The sequence below is a fragment of the Oncorhynchus tshawytscha genome, unplaced genomic scaffold (genome assembly GCF_018296145.1).
Source record: "Oncorhynchus tshawytscha isolate Ot180627B unplaced genomic scaffold, Otsh_v2.0 Un_scaffold_4_pilon_pilon, whole genome shotgun sequence".
Taxonomy (NCBI): domain Eukaryota; kingdom Metazoa; phylum Chordata; class Actinopteri; order Salmoniformes; family Salmonidae; genus Oncorhynchus; species Oncorhynchus tshawytscha.
In genome coordinates, this window is record NW_024609834.1 from 456901 (window position 1) to 472647 (window position 15747).

At 42.7% G+C, this 15747-nt stretch overlaps 1 long non-coding RNA gene across 1 annotated transcript; it reads right to left on the minus strand.

Annotated features, from left to right (window-relative positions):
- Positions 1 to 813: 813 nt before the first annotated feature.
- On the minus strand, positions 814 to 2481 carry LOC112249235. Its single transcript, XR_002953324.2, has 4 exons — positions 2044 to 2481; positions 1761 to 1955; positions 1607 to 1658; positions 814 to 1414 (listed from the first exon to the last, which is right to left on the minus strand). It is a non-coding gene; the product is annotated as an uncharacterized LOC112249235 (long non-coding RNA).
- Between the last annotated feature and the right edge of the window lie 13266 nt (positions 2482 to 15747).

The following is a 15747-nucleotide window of genomic DNA, read 5'->3' on the forward strand; positions in this document are numbered from 1 at the left end:
ATCTTGTGCTGCCACTGTCACATTGATTAAATGCTTGATGGTCTGTTCCATTGTCTTCCTGTTCAATTTACATAACATTATCCAGTAATTATTCAATTGTCTTCAAATAGTGCCACTTTATTGAATTTAAGGAATTTAATTTGCCTAGGGCAAATTAGGAGGCAGATGTAATGATGTTACACTGTAGTGAATGTGTATAAGATTTAAAGGCTGTGTGCGTGTGTGTAGTCAGCAGCCTGATCTGTGGTTTCGGCCTATGTCTCTCTATGCATAGATATAGTACATTCCTCATTTCCCCACTCTGTCACATAACTCATTCACACCGACTCAGACATGCTTCACACTCTGCTATAACTCCTGAGTCTGACGTTGGTTAACACTAAAACAGTCATATTCAGCATCTCCGCTGTCAGGTTCTACACCGCACCATCACTGATATACCAGTACTCACAGCTGGGATAGAGGGAGGTCAGTGGGGAGGGAGAGTGGGAGAGAAGAGAAGCAGTGCAACAAAAAAAGAAATACAGTACAAAGGGACAGAAAACGTAAGTGTTTCCATATGTTCTGTCATTCAGAGGAGCAGTCTTAATTTACAATGTCTCATTGTAAAAGAACTCATTCAGTCTTCCTGCCTTTGTCCCTATGAAACACTGCTCCCTGCCCCCTGCCACAGCTCTGCAACAAGACACACTGCACGCTGACTGGACTGTAGCTGTATATCTGTTGTGATGGCCACAAAGGAAGAATAATTTATGAATGCACATACATGCCCATGTATACATAAATACATAGATCAACTTTCCCATCCAAACATACTATAGATACATTTATTTTGTGCTTTTGGATGAGTGAAGTACATCTCAAACTATTTCAGAAAACAACAAATCTGATAAACAAGGGTCATATATGCTCCATACTGAATACGTTTGAGATACAAGCAAATAAAATAAGTTGGTTATGTGCCTTACTTGGGGTGGCAGGGTAGCCTAGTGGTTAAAGCATTGGACGAGTAACCAAAATGGTTGCAAGTTCAAATCCCTGAGCTGACAAGGTACAAATCTGTCATTCTGCCCCTGAACAGGCTGTTAACCTACTGTTCCTAGGCCGTCATTGAAAATAAGAATTTGCCTAGTCAAATAAACATTTTTTTTTAAACATGCAGTGTTGATATAGCATCACTACATCAATATCTTATTCTAGACTTCTGACTCCCATAAACATCAACTTTAAAAACATGATTAACCTCAAACAGAACCCGGATACAATCATAATGATATTGATAATGATAGATGACAGTGCTGGTGATTTTGGTGGTTCTGATGGATCTGTGGACGATCTCCATATGGTAGTGCTCTGTCCAAAAATGAAGGCGCCAACAATTACAGTAATCACACCCCACACAGTGCACACCACCCTGCAGACAGGGAGAGAAAGAGATAGAGAGATAATGGAGAAAGAAATGGGTGCAATCAGGGACATTCATGAATGTTTACAATATTATGCAATTTATTGGACCAAACCTTCAGTTAACTTATGTTTGATGGGCAGTTTGTGATTAAATTCAACACCAACAGGTGATCTCATAACTTCAAACTACTCAACTCACCTGACTCTGGGCGACACAGGCTCTGACTACATAGTGAATACCAGGCAAAGCCCTGCAACACATCTCAATGTTAGTTGACAAGTTTTACACAAACACAGGATCAACTCAACACAGGAACGCAGACACATGCCTACACACACACTTTGTTTCATACCAGGAAAGGTAAAGAAGGCACTGATTCCTCCGATAACACTGATGACCTCACTCATGTCAGGGACAAACATGGCGATGGGGAGGGTGACTGTGATCCAGATGACAGTCAGAATCACTCTGCAGCGGTTCTCAAACAAGTGTGACACCACCGTGCCGACACTGACGAATTTGCAACATCAGGTCCAGAATGACAGACCTGTGCAATGAACATAAATTTACACACAGACTCAGTTACATGGTAACACACAGAAACAACTGCTTGTGCTGTCCAAGTGGGGCCCTACCTTCCCAACAGAAGTATAATTGGATAGATGGTGATGATTGATATTCCAAATAGCAGTCTGGCAATGATCATGACCACATAATTTCCAGGATATGACATCAGAATATCAGCCGCCACTGTACGGCCAAATGTCAGGAAGCCAAAGATGCCTGAGAACAGAGAAAGGGATATGGCTGACAGCCTGTCTTGCCTGACAGCTCCCACAATAGCTCCTACAACAGCTGGACATCAGGTCCTGTTTGAATACTTTCTTGTATCCTTAAATCCATCCTTATTTCCTTGAGGTATTCATGCTCAACGTTAAAACCATCCAACTTCACCAATTCTTTTATATATTTTTTTATTTCACCTTTATTTAACCAGGTAGGCTAGTTGAGAATAAGTTCTCATTTGCAACTGCGACCTGGCCAAGATAAAGCAAAGCAGTGTGACACAGACAACACAGAGTTACACATGGAGTAAACAATAAACAAGCCAATAACACAAACAAGTCAATGACACAGTAGAGAAAAGAAAGTCTATATACAGTGTATGCAAAAGGCATGAGGAGGTAGGCAAGAGGCAGAGAATCCCAGTGGAAAGAGGGGAACCGGCCAGGCAGAGACAGCAAGGGCGGTTCGTTGCTCCAGAGCCTTTCCGTTCACCCTCCCACTCCTGGGCCAGACTACACTCAATCATATGACCCACTGAAGAGATGAGTCTTCAGTAAAGAGTTGAGACCGAGTTTGCGTCTCTGACATGGGTAGGCAGACCGTTCCATAAAAATGGAGCTCTATAGGAGAAAGCCCTGCCTCCAGCTGTTTGCTTAGAAATTCTAGGGACAATTAGGAGGCCTGCGTCTTGTGACCGTAGCGTACGTGTAGGTATGTACGGCAGGACCAAATCAGAGAGATAGGTAGGAGCAAGCCCATGTATTGCTTTGTAGGTTAGCAGTAAAACCTTGAAATCAGCCCTTGCTTTGACAGGAAGCCAGTGTAGAGAGGCTAGCACTGGAGTAATATGATCACATTTTTTGGTTCTAGTCAGGATTCTAGCAGCCGTATTTAGCACTAACTGAAGTTTATTTAGTGCTTTATCCGGGTAGCCGGAAAATAGAGCATTGCAGTAGTCTAACCTAGAAGTGACAAAAGCATGGATTAATTTTTCTGCATCATTTTTGGACAGAAAGTTTCTGATTTTTGCAATGTTACGTAGATGGAAAAAAGCTGTCCTCGAAATGGTCTTGATATGTTCTTCAAAAGAGAGATCAGGGTCCAGAGTAACGCCGAGGTCCTTCACAGTTTTATTTGAGACGACTGTACAACCATTAAGAGTAATTGTCAGATTCAACAGAAGATCTCTTTGTTTCTTGGGACCTAGAACAAGCATCTCTGTTTTGTCCGAGTTTAATAGTAGAAAGTTTGCAGCCATCCACTTCCTTATGTCTGAAACACATGCTTCTAGCGAGGGCAATTTTGGGGCTTCACCATGTTTCATTGAAATGTACAGCTGTGTGTCATCCGCATAGCAGTGAAAGTTTACATTATGTTTTCGAATAACATCCCCAAGAGGTAAAATATATAGTGAAAACAATAGTGGTCCTAAAACGGAACCTTGAGGAACACCGAAATTTACAGTTGATTTGTCAGAGGACAAACCATTCACAGAGACAAACTGACATCTTTCCGACAGATAAGATCTAAACCAGGCCAGAACATGTCCGTGTAGACCAATTTGGGTTTCCAATCTCTCCAAAAGAATGTGGTGATCGATGGTATCAAAAGCAGCACTAAGGTCTAGGAGCACGAGGACAGATGCAGAGCCTCGGTTCGATGCCATTAAAATGTCATTTACCACCTTCACAAGTGCCGTCTCAGTGCTATGATGGGGTCTAAAACCAGACTGAAGCATTTCGTATACATTGTTTGTCTTCAGGAAGGCAGTGAGTTGCTGAGCAACAGCCTTCTCTAAAATTTTTGAGAGGAATGGAAGATTCGATATAGGCCGATAGTTTTTATATTTTCTGGGTCAAGGTTTGGCTTTTTCAAGAGAGGCTTTATTACTGCCACTTTTAGTGAGTTTGGTACACATCCAGTGGATAGAGAGCCGTTTATTATGTTCAACATAGGAGGGCCAAGCACAGGAAGCAGCTCTTTCAGTAGTTTAGTTGGAATAGGGTCCAGTATGCAGCTTGAAGGTTTAGAGGCCATGATTATTTTCATCATTGTGTCAAGAGATATAGTACTAAAACACTTGAGCGTCTCTCTTGATCCTAGGTCCTGGCAGAGTTGTGCAGACTCAGGACAACTGAGGTTTGGAGGAATACGCAGGTTTAAAGAGGAGTCCGTAATTTGCTTTCTAATAATCATAATCTTTTCCTCAAAGTTCATGAATTTATCACTGCTAAAGTGAAAGTCATCCTCTCTTGGGGAATGCTGCTTTTTAGTTAGCTTTGCGACAGTATCAAAAAGGAATTTCGGATTGTTCTTATTTTCCTCAAGTTAGAAAAATAGGATGATCGAGCAGCAGTAAGGGCTCTACGGTACTGCACGGTACCGTCCTTCCAAGCTAGTCGGAAGACTTCCAGTTTGGTGTGGCGCCATTTCCGTTCCAATTTTCTGGAAGCTTGCTTCAGAGCTCGGGTATTTTCTGTGTACCAGGGAGCTAGTTTCTTATGAGAAATTTTTTAGTTTTTAGGGGTGCAACTGCATCTAGGCGTCCTTGGGTAGGCAGAGGGAGTCTGGAAGGGCATCAAGGAATCTTTGTGTTGTCTGTGAATTTATAGCACGACTTTTGATGTTCCTTGGTTGGGGTCTGAGCAGATTATTTGTTGCAATTGCAAACGTAATAAAATGGTGGTCCGATAGTCCAGGATTATGAGGAAAAACATTAAGATCCACCACATTTATTCCATGGGACAAAACTAGGTCCAGCGTATGACTGTGACAGTGAGTGGGTTCAGAGACATGTTGGACAAAACCCACTGAGTCGATGATGGCTCCGAAAGCCTTTTGGAGTGGGTCTGTGGACTTTTCCATGTGAATATTAAAAGTCACCAAAGATTAGAATATTATCTGCTATGACTACAAGGTCCGATAGGAATTCAGGGAACTCAGTGAGAAATGCTGTATATGGCCCAGGAGGCCTGTAAACAGTAGCTATAAAAAGTGATTGAGTAGGCTGCATAGATTTCATGACTAGAAGCTCAAAAGACGAAAACGTCGTTTTTTTTTTTGTAAATTGAAATTTGCTATCGTAAATGTTAGCAACCCCTCCGCCTTTGCAGGATGCACGGGGGTTATGGTCACTAGTGTAGCCAGGAGGTAAGGCCTCATTTAAAACAGTAAATTCATCAGGCTTAAGCCATGTTTCAGTCAGGCCAATCACATCAAGATTATGATCAGTGATTAGTTCATTGACTATAATTGCCTTTGAAGTAAGGGATCTAACATTAAGTAGCCCTATCTTGAGTATCATGATCTCTTTCAGTAAATGACAGGAATGGAGGTGGTCTTTATCCTAGTGAGATTGCTAAGGCAAACACCGCCATGTTTAGTTTTGCCCAACCTAGGTCGAGGCACAGACACGGTCTCAATGGTGATAGCTGAGCTGACTACACTGATTGTGCTAGTGGCAGACTCCACTATGCTGGCAGGCTGGCTAACAGCCTGCTGCCTGGCCTGCACCCTATTTCATTGTGGAGCTAGAGGAGTTAGAGCCCTGTCTATGTTGGTAGATAAGATGAGAGCACCCCTCCAGCTAGGATGGAGTCCGTCACTCCTCAGCAGGTCAGGCTTGGTCCTGTTTGTGGGTGAGTCCCAGAAAGAGGGCCAATTATCTACAAATTCTATCTTTTGGGAGGGGCAGAAAACAGTTTTCAACCAGCGATTGAGTTGTGAGACTCTGCTGTAGAGCTCATCACTCCCCCTAACTGGGAGGGGGCCAGAGACATTTACTCGATGCCGACACATCTTTCTAGCTGATTTACACGCTGAAGCTATGTTGCGCTTGGTGATCTCTGACTGTTTCATCCTAACATCGTTGGTGCCGACGTGGATAACAATATCTCTATACTCTCTACACTCGCCAGTTTTAGCTTTAGCCAGCACCATCTTCAGATTAGCCTTAACGTCGGTAGCCCTGCCCCCGGGTAAACAGTGTATGATCGCTGGATGATTCGCTTTAAGTCTAATACTGCGGGTAATGGAGTCGCCAATGCCTAGAGTTTTCAATTTGTCAGAGCTAATGGTGGGAAGCTTCGGCGTCTCAGACCCCGTTACGGGAGGAGTAGAGACCAGAGAAGACTCGGCCTCTGACTCCGACCCGCTGCTTAATGGGGAAAACCGGTTGAAAGTTTGTCGGCTGAATGAGCGACACCGGTTGAGCGTTCCTACAGCATTTCCTTCCAGAAACCGTGAGAAAGTTGTCCGGCTGCGGGGACTGTGCCAGGGGATTTATACTACTATCTGTACTTACTGGTGGCACAGACGCTGTTTCATCCTTTCCTACACTGAAATTACCCTTGCCTAATGATTGCGTCTGAAGCTGGGCTTGCAGCACAGCTATCCTCGCCGTAAGGCGAGTACAGCGTCTGCAATTAGAAGGCATCATGTTAATGTTGCTACTTAGCTTCGGCTGTTGGAGGTCCTGACGAATCGTGTCCAGATAAAGCGTCCGGAGTGAAAAAGTTGAGGAAAAAATAAATAAATATATGAACGGTAATTAAAAAGTGAAAACCGTAAAGTTGTCAGGTAGCAAAACAGGTTGGCAACAAAACGCACAGCAACTCGAAAACAAGCCTGTAAGTTGTGACCGGAAATGACGGTCACAACTTAGGGATGGGTGTAGGGATGGTAGGTAGACACTCTAAAAGGTGTCGAAAGTGTGCCGGAATGTCCTTTGGTTGGTGGACCATTGTTGATACACACAGGAAACTGTTGAGCTTGAAAAACCCAGCAGTGTTGCAGTTCTTGACACAAAAGCCTGGCATCTACTACCATACCCTGTTCAAAGGCACTTAAATGGTTCACCCTTTGAATGGCACCCATACACAATCCATGTCTCAATTGTCTCAAGACATAGAAATCCTTCTTTAACCTGTCTCCTCCCCTTCATCTACACTGATTGAAGTGGATTTAGCAAGTGACATCAATAAGCGATCATAGCTTTCAGCTGGATTCACCTGGTCAGTCTATTTCATGTAGAGAGCCAGTGTTCCTAATGTTTTGTATTCTCAGTGTACATGTATTCACAGCAGATGAATACATACAAGCACTCATATGCACAAACACACACACACACAGCCTCCAGTACTTTCTGCATCCGAGCCAAAATTCTCACCTAATGGGGATGTGTGACACACACCAATAAGCCCAGCTGGGCCCCAACTACAGTACAGCACATTGCAGACATCACACACAACCAGTGTGTACTTGAACTACTAAAAACTGGCACCCCCCTCCATCATTCTCTCCCTCTTTCTGCCTCTCTCAGGCTGTTATTCAGTAATTGAGTTGACAGTTAGAGGACACTTAAAGTTTGGTGCTTCCTAATCAGATGTAATCGGATGTTCACAATCATTGGGGGAAAGAAAACTGCCGAGCAGATGGAACGTGTGTTTGTCTCTTGCTGCCACTACATTAAAATACACCATATATACAAAAGTATGTGGACACCCCTTCAAATTTGTGGATTTGGTTATTTCAGCCACACTCTTTGCTGACAGGTATAAAACTGAAACGCTCAGGGACTTGCAACATGACACCATCATAGGATGCCTTCTTTCCAACAAGTCAGTTCGTCAAATTTCTGCCCTGCTAGAGCTGCCCCGGTCAACTGTAAGTGCTGTTATTGTGAAGTGGAAATGTTTAGGAGCAACAACGGCTCAGCCGTGAAGTGGTAGGTCACACAAGCTCACAGAATGGGACAGTAAAAATCATCTGTCCTCAACACTCACTACCAAGTTCCAAACTGCCTCTGGAAGCAAATTCTGCACAATAACTGTTCGTCAGGATCTTAATGAAATGGGTTTCCATGGCCAAACAGCTGCACAAAAGCCTAAGATCACCATGTACAATGCCAAGTGTTGGATGGAGTGGTATAAAGTTCGCTGTCATTGGACTCTGGAGACCTGTTCTCTGGAGTGATGAATTACAGTATATTTCACCAAAGCTACCTGCCCCAATGCATAGTGCCAACTGTACAGTTTGGTGGAGGAGGAATAATGGTCTGGGGCTGTTTGTCATGGTTCAGGCCCCTTAGTTGCAGTGAAGGGAAATCTTAACGCTACAGCATACAATGACATTCTAGACAATTCTGTGCTTCCAACTTTGTGGCAACAGTTTGGGGAAGGCCCTTTCCTGTTTCAGCATGACAATTCCCCCCATGCACAAAGCGTGGTCCATACAGAAATGGTAAGTCGAGATTGGTGTGGAAGAACTTCACTGGCCTGCACAGAGCTCTGACCTCAACCACATCGACCACCCTTGGGATTAATTGGAACGCTGACTGCGAGCCAGGCCTAATCACCCAAAATCAGTGCCCGACCTCACTAATGCTTTTGTGGCTGAATGGAAGCAATTTCCTGTAGCAATGTTCCATCATCTAGTGGAAAGCCTTCCCAAAATAGTTGAGGCTGTTATAGCAGCAAAGGGGGACCAACTCCATATTAATGCCCATGATTTTGGAATGAGATGTTCGACGAGCAGGTGTCCACATACTTTTGGCCATGTAGTGTATGACGGCATCAAAAGTTCCGCCCTGTTCCCAGCATTCAGCAGCAGTGTCTCTGTTGTCGTGTGTTACAGTACCAACACACTGCTCCCTCTAACACACACACACACACACACACAATGATAGTGACATCATGAAGAGACATCGATATCACTGACATAGACAACTACAAACACATTGTTATAGAGGAAGAATGAAACATCTCTCTAGAGAGGGAAACACAATAAAGCAAGAAAAATAGAAAGTGGCAGACAAATAACTTGTTAGCAGGTCTACTTTGGCAATAAAGGAATTTCGCACAAATAATTTTGTGTTTACTTTTCTAAAATGGTCTGAATAGGAGAATGGCATCTCCAAGTGTGAAGAGAAGGCTGAGACTACCTCAAGCTAAAGCATGTCACAAATAAACAATATAATTTTGGTTAGTGAATAAACGTTTTTAAATGTACAATAATTCCAACTCTTTCGACCCCATTGTGGCATTACTGGCATGTGTCTCTAAAGGTAGTAATTTCTAAGATGTCTAACTCTTATCACAGTTACAGCAGTAGTAATATGGGAACATAGTGAGAGACAGAGCACAGATGTACACGCCTCAGGGCAGTATGGGTAGAATGCACACAGTTCTCATGTTGTTCTCTCAGACTAATAAACGAACCATTATCATGTCAAATTAAGGCCATTACATCACCCGCAGCTCCACTCTTCAGGCTGAGACGTTGGGGGATGGGGGTAAAGTTGTGGATTGCTGGTTTCCCAATGGTTCGGTACAGTCGGAGAAGGACTTAGGTCAGACTTCACTTAATTGGTTCTGGATAATTCTATTTAGTGTGGGATTTCCCTAATGGCCCCATTGCCCGTGCTTAACTCGGGCCCAAGCTCACAGGAACTGTACTAGCACCTCAAATGTTCTACAGCTTGAGTTCTGACACCTTAAATATTGGCTTAAAGTTCCAGCACCTAAATACAAACAGTACCGGGACCCAAAAATAATACCGACACCTATTTCAGACCAAGTCAAGCACCGCCCATTGCCAACCAGGCAGCGTAAGGTAGTCGTTATCCAATCTTTTCAAAATGTTATGTTGCAAACATGGATTAAAACTATTGGTTTTGTGTGGGTGTTTGTCTGGATGAGGTTCACAGACTGGATTTATTGGTTATAAAATGCACAAAATACAGATGGATATGGTGGAAAAGCAAAAAGTGATACAGTGCCTTGCGAAAGTATTCGGCCCCCTTGAACTTTGCGACCTTTTGCCACATTTCAGGCTTCAAACATAAAGATATAAAACTGTATTTTTTTGTGAAGAATCAACAACAAGTGGGACACAATCATGAAGTGGAACGACATTTATTGGATATTTCAAACTTTTTTAACAAATCAAAAACTGAAAAATTGGGCGTGCAAAATTATTCAGCCCCTTTACTTTCAGTGCAGCAAACTCTCTCCAGAAGTTCAGTGAGGATCTCTGAATGATCCAATGTTGACCTAAATGACTAATGATGATAAATACAATCCACCTGTGTGTAATCAAGTCTCCGTATAAATGCACCTGCACTGTGATTGTCTCAGAGGTCTGTTAAAAGCGCAGAGAGCATCATGAAGAACAAGGAACACACCAGGCAGGTCCGAGATACTGTTGTGAAGAAGTTTAAAGCTGGATTTGGATACAAAAAGATTTCCCAAGCTTTAAACATCCCAAGGAGCACTGTGCAAGCGATAATATTGAAATGGAAGGAGTATCAGACCACTGCAAATCTACCAAGTCCTGGCCGTCCCTCTAAACTTTCAGCTCATACAAGGAGAAGACTGATCAGAGATGCAGCCAAGAGGCCCATGATCACTCTGGATGAACTGCAGAGATCTACAGCTGAGGTGGGAGACTCTGTCCATAGGACAACAATCAGTCGTATATTGCACAAATCTGGCCTTTATGGAAGAGTGGCAAGAAGAAAGTCATTTCTTAAAGATATCCATAAAAAGTGTTGTTTAAAGTTTGCCACAAGCCACCTGGGAGACACACCAAACATGTGGAAGAAGGTGCTCTGGTCAGATGAAACCAAAATTGAACTTTTTGGCAACAATGCAAAACGTTATGTTTGGCGTAAAAGCAACACAGCTCATCACCCTGAACATACCATCCCCACTGTCAAACATGGTGGTGGCAGCATCATGGTTTGGGCCTGCTTTTCTTCAGCAGGGACAGGGAAGATGGTTAAAATTGATGGGAAGATGGATGGAGCCAAATACAGGACCATTCTGGAAGAAAACCTGATGGAGTCTGCAAAAGACCTGAGACTGGGACGGAGATTTGTCTTCCAACAAGACAATGATCCAAAACATAAAGCAAAATCTACAATGGAATGGTTCAAAAATAAACATATCCAGGTGTTAGAATGTCAAAGTCCAGACCTGAATCCAATCGAGAAACTGTGGAAAGAACTGAAAACTGCTGTTCACAAATGCTCTCCATCCAACCTCACTGAGCTCGAGCTGTTTTGCAAGGAGGAATGGGAAAAAATTTCAGTCTCTTGATGTGCAAAACTGATAGAGACATACCCCAAGCGACTTACAGCTGTAATCACAGCAAAAGGTGGCGCTACAAAGTATTAACTTAAGGGGGCTGAATAATTTTGCACGCCCAATTTTTCAGTTTTTGATTTGTTAAAAAAGTTTTAAATATTCAATAAATGTCGTTCCACTTCATGATTGTGTCCCACAAATACAGTTTTATATCTTTATGCTTGAAGCCTGAAATGGGGCAAAAGGTCGCAAAGTTCAAGGGGGCCGAATACTTTCGCAAGGCACTGTACCTACGAATGTGAAACTTGGTTATGTAAGATTCGCTGTAAGAGCTTTCTTCCCCAAACCATTGCAGTGTAAAAATTGCAAAGAATTTGGCCAAGTTTCAAGTTTGTGCAGATGGATGGAGTATATTGAAGAATGGTGTGTAGAAGGACAATGGTGTTGCAATTGTGGTAGGGATCATGATCCCGAGTTCCTGGAGTGTCCTGTAAGGGTGAAAGAGATTGAGGTGGCAAAGGTTAGAGTGGTCAATCGAATCTCCTATGTGGAGGCAATTAAAAGAGTTGAGGTTGGGTGGAGAAAAGGTTGGGGACTGTTGTTGGGTGAAAGTAACTCGAAGTGGACTCATGATGATTTTTTTGTTGTTTCTACCACCCAGAGGGAATGGGCGCTTCTTCCCAAGCGCCTAGGGACAAGTACTATTCAAGCAGATAACTGATTATGTGTTAGTGTATGCGGGCCGAGTTGATGGCCTTGATTATAGGTTTGAAATGGGTGGAGGAGGTGAAACATTCAGAATGGTGATCTGCTCTGATTTGGCTGCAGTGTTGAGTAGTGTGAAGAGGTCAGATAGGGGAGACTTGCTTGAGGAGATGATGTTGCTGTTAATGGGATTGGAGAGGATGGGAGTGGTGGTAAGCTTTTGCTGGGTTCTCACTCATGTGCGTGTGGAGAGTAATGAGAAGGCTGATGTGTTGGCTAAGAGTGCTGTGAGGCAAGAGGGGGTATATATTCAGGTCCCGCTGGGCCGCAGGGAATTCAAGTCCTCGATCAAAAGGACTCGATTTTTGGCAAAGGAAGTGGGATGCTAGTAGTAAGGGGAGCCAATTTTATCACGTGCAACGATCAGTAAAGGAAGAAGTAGGGAGTATGGGATGTAGGTGAGAAGAAGTTCCGTGGAGTAGACTACGGTTTGGGCATACAGGTTTGAATGCCACATTGTGATAAGGAGACATGAAACAGGTCTGTGTGATGACTGTTTGGTGGAAGAAACGGTGGAGCATGTGTTGATATTTTGGGAATTATATATCGTAGATAGGGAGAGATTGTGTGAAAGGGTTAGAGGGGCTGGACAGGTTTGGGTGGTGCAGTGGGGGGAGGGAAGGGGTGTTTAGGGCTCTATTTCACTTTCTTAGAGGAACAGGACTAAGGAACAATTTTGTGTAGTTAGGCTGTGCCTGGCCTCACCCTCCAGTACAGTAGGTGGAGGTGTATGCACCTTAAAAGTCAGATGTGATCCACCAACCCAATCCCTAAGAAGAAGAATCTTAAGTCAATTAAAGGTAACCTGTAGTGGACTTGTGAAGGGGGTGTCATATGCTGAGGCAGTGAATAAAGTGGAGGAGGATGGGTCAAGGGTGAGGGATCCTGAGAGGATCCCAGTGAGTAGTAGATTTTTGCCAGTACAGACAGATAGGCCAATCAGTGAGTTATGCTTCAGTAAGGTTAGCTTCTTAGCATTCATAGTAATGGTTATCAACTCTACTGCAGAAATGGTAAGTAAATCACAGAAAATATATGTTGTGGTGGCAACTGCAGAGAAGTATTTGGGTATATGAGATTTTAACTTCAGAAGAGTTACAGGGTGTGTTGAGGAGCAGTGTCCCATCTTCCCAGGTTGTTGGCCTGAGGTAGGATCAGAGAGGGTTAAAGAAGTAGAATAAGGTGATGGGTTTTGATGAGTATTAAGTTAGTTGATGGAGTAATAAAAAATAAATGTTTTTATTTTTTTCTGATTCCCTTTTTTCAATCTAGTATCCTAAAGTGTAATGGATCTATAGTTCATTTGGGGAGGGTAATGCAACGTATTGAATGTCAACCGCCGTTAAACCTCACCGAAGAAGAATAATACACATTTTTAAAAAGTAATCCTGTGGACCATGAACTCAGCCATCGTCCATCAATGGCTGCACCTGCTCATGGAGGCTTAGCTGGGGTCAACAGAAGGGGCTCTGGGTGTCTCGAGTGGATTGTACCATAGCCTGGCCTGAAAACAAGCACTGACTAGCTAATTTCTCTAGCCCCTACCCCATCAGTGTTGACAGATGTGAAGGAAGTGGATGGGTGGAAGCCCCCAATAAACTTAATCCCATCTGGTCCCTTCAGATCTGTATCACAAAAGTGGGATGGGGTTGTTTTTGGACATTGCAACTTTCATTATTTAATAAGGGCACATTTGGTCCCTGTTTGGATGAAAATTAGAGGCAAGCAATGCGGTGAAGTAAATTTATTTGATATCTTTTGATTGGTGCTGTGATTATTTTTTTAAATGATTGTCAACAGTTAATCTGTTCAAATTAGGACAACATTTGGTCACATTTCCCTGGGTCCCTGATCTAATGTATTTTTAGGACAGCACAACTCATGTACTGCTGATTCAAGTTATTTGAAATAAAAAATAAATTTCATATTAGTTTCACTATTTAAATAAAAACATTATCATGCAGTTTGTTAGGAGTTAAAATGCCTTTTTTGTGTAATTTTCCTGACACTGTCTAACAAGAAGTGACTAAATACAGTAGATTGTGTGACTGTGTTTTTACCTGGGGACTGCTGTGAAGGCTAGCCGTGCATACGCTGTTTCACTCTGCAGGGGTTTGAAGAAAATGTAGTCTTGCCTCTACGGCATCTATATTTAGACCCCATTTACACCTGGTGTTAAACTAAAAATGAATACCTGATTATGTAGGATCTGATAATGTCCGTGGCACAGCTGGCCTTGAAATGTCTCATACCAGTCGAACCTGCATTTCTATGTTTTCTTTGGAATGATGCATCCAGTAGAACAGGTAGCCTATGTGGTCAGATACTTTATTGAAGAAAATGGTTGGACCAAAATGTTGTGCTTTGGGTTTTGGGAACATGTTGTGCAAGTCGATGTGTCCACAAAATGTGTTTTTATATATACTTTTGTATTGGTTTTGTACATGTTTTGGTTGCCTTTGAAAAAACTATTACATTTTTTTAGATTTGTTCTTTTGAATATTTCAAGTGATTATATTTTTTGGGTGCATGTGGTATTCCCTCAAAAAAAATATTGACTTCATTGAATTCTTGCCTCGTTTTGCCTTACTTTAGTGAACAGAAACGGAGTAGAGTTTGATTATTTATGTTCAAGCTATTCACAACAAAGAGCCTGGAACATAGCCATTTGTGAAAACCAAGAAATGTCTTCATTAGCAGAAGCTGTCAGGACAATCCTGGTGTCTACTACGGGAAGAGGGTTTTCAAAGGTTTACCAAAGCGAGTGTGAACTCCCAGGGGTGCTCTGTAATGAACACAAGCTTCTGAAATCAGGGTAAAGAAAGATACTGGGAGATGATTCTTCTTTCTCTTTGTTATGCTCTGAATTTGTTTTTATAAAACCATCCAAAAGCACAATATGCAAACTTCTGAGCTACAGCCCTGAGCCTTGTTTATACAGTACCAATGTTCTGTCAGTACATGTTATAGGTAGATGTTGAACACGTTCAGTTTGTCATTTTCACATTCTTCCTCTATCTCTCTCATGTTCTCTCTGTTCCCCCTTCTCTTTCTCAGCCTCTCCCCCCACACTCCTCCACTACAAACTCATCTCTGTTGATTTCAATAGCTGTGGAGTGGAGGGCTTCAGTGAGTGTAGTGCGATCTAATGAATCGTTTTAATGGAACCATTGAATGATTCCGAGTAGAATCCCTGCTTTTGCTTCGATTAACCAAATCCACTCACCATCTGTGAGTGAGGGTAGAGATGGGGTTTGGAGAGGGGAGAGAGTAGCCGAGTCGGCAGCTTTATGTAATATTTGAACAACTAGCATCTCCCTTGGCAAAATTCACATGCCAGCGACTACTAATGAAGGACTGAGCAGATGTCTGGATGAACAGAAAAGGAGAGTGAAACAAGCCACCCCTCTGCAGGTTCACTCAGATCAGAATGTGCGTGTGAGAGAGTGTTGAGGCAACAGCAGAACAGAGAATAGTGTTAGTCTTTTTCTATGTCTGGTTTATCAGAATCTTGCTGTGTGGGTGAGGCTAAATGGTGAACCATATGATGGATGGCTAATGTTCTACAGGGTCACACACACACATTCTCACACTTTAAGCACTGACCTGGTATAAGGTCATTACCCACACATTGCCTTTGCTGAATAAATCACAGTTTGAATCACACAAATGTGTACATGCATGCACACAGACACGCAGACA